Source organism: Stenella coeruleoalba (assembly GCF_951394435.1).
Source record: "Stenella coeruleoalba genome assembly, chromosome: 4".
Lineage (NCBI taxonomy): Eukaryota > Metazoa > Chordata > Mammalia > Artiodactyla > Delphinidae > Stenella > Stenella coeruleoalba.
In genome coordinates, this window is record NC_137149.1 from 49,028,654 (window position 1) to 49,030,415 (window position 1,762).

Consider the following 1,762-nt stretch of genomic DNA (forward strand, 5'->3'; position numbering starts at 1 on the left):
GATTGGGATTGACATATACTTACTACTATAGGTAAAATGGATAACTAGTAAGAACCTACTGTATAGCACAGGGAATTCTGCTCAAAACTCTGTAATGACCTATATGGGAAAAGAATCTTAAAAAGAGTGGATATATGTATAACTTGTTGTACACCTGAAACTAACACAACATTGTAAATAACTATATTCCAATAAAAATTAATTTTAAAAAAAGTTGGCTCTCCACTGGGGTTGTAGTATACAGCTCTTCCCAAGTTTGACCACTAATTTTTAGGCATTTGGGGGGTTAGTGGGGGTTGGGATTCACTATGGATTATGAAGAGGCATTTAGAAGGCCTTCAGTGATTGCTGCCTAGTGTCCCTCACTGGACGGAAGAGCATGCGCTCAGGAAGGTCATGGTCTCCAAGAATTCCACAGTTACACTTGGAATCCATTTCTCAGATCCCCATAACAGCTATCTTTATCCAAGGGCTCAGGGCACAAGGACCTAGAGAGATTAGAGCTGAAAATAACAAAAATACAATTAATATGCATTTGGAAAACAATTGCTCAGGCAAACCAACACACACAGATCATGGATTCTGTCCAAAGCTTCATTTTCCAAACTGAGGAACAATAATATGCATATTAACCCAGGTGAATTTCTAAACAGATTTTTGGCAGCCTATGATTAGATAAAGGAGCTCATGCATCCTGAATGCAATTTATGTAGTTAAAATTAAGCACCATCCCAAAGGGAAGCACTTAAGTTCAACCAGAACAAATTGTTACTTTCATGGTATATTTTTCTCCATCCTTTTACTTTTAATCTGTATGCATCTCTATATTTTAAAGTGGGTTTCTTGTGGACAACGCAGAGTTGGGAAGTGTACAAATTGTTACTTAGCATTTTTCCTACTCACTTTTGTAATTCCAATTAACTTTCAAGTTTAAACATAATTTCATTCCAAAATGTTTATTAAATCTGAGTTTTAACTTAATTGTTGATTGTTCAGGAGGCTGGGGTTGTGGGAGTTTTTAATTTCTTAGAAACAAAATTGAGGAACCTATAAAGAAAATTAAATTACATAACCTTCTTATGTTCTCATGAATTCACAGTTAAGGAAAAATGCTGGTTTACATGCTTCTGCAGTTTGTAGACGCAACAGTTGCTGGTAAAATAAAATACAAAGAGATTCCTTAAACAAAAAAATTGTGCACACGATGAAAATATTTCATATTTAGAGGAGAGGAACTTTGTTTCAAAACACATTTAGTGAATAAATAAAAATCTGAACATACGATTTTGGAATGGAAAGAAAAGAGTGCCTCTTAAAATTACAAATTTAAAAGCAAATGAGTAGTAAAATTAAAAGGAATTATGGGAAAATGATAATAAATATTTTATTAAGATAATGCTGTTGTACATTGTAAGCATGGTAGTAAGGTATAAGTTTTCAAGAGAAAGGACATCTGCGGTGAGAGATGGTAAAGAGGTTATTTTTTAAAACCTGATTTTGAAATAGGAATTATCATTTGTTAAGCACTCACTATACATCAGGCATTAGCTAAATATTTTATGTGAATTTTTCCACCGAGGACTGTCATCAACACGGAAAAAAAAATTTTCTTCGTTTTACTTTAAACCTGAAACATGAAGTAAGAACAAACAGCACAGTAAGGGGAATTAGGATTTAACACAGTTAGTGACTGGCTCGCATCCATTTTGCCGCAAAATGATCACAGCGTTACCATATCATACTGTATTTTTCCTTTGCCATC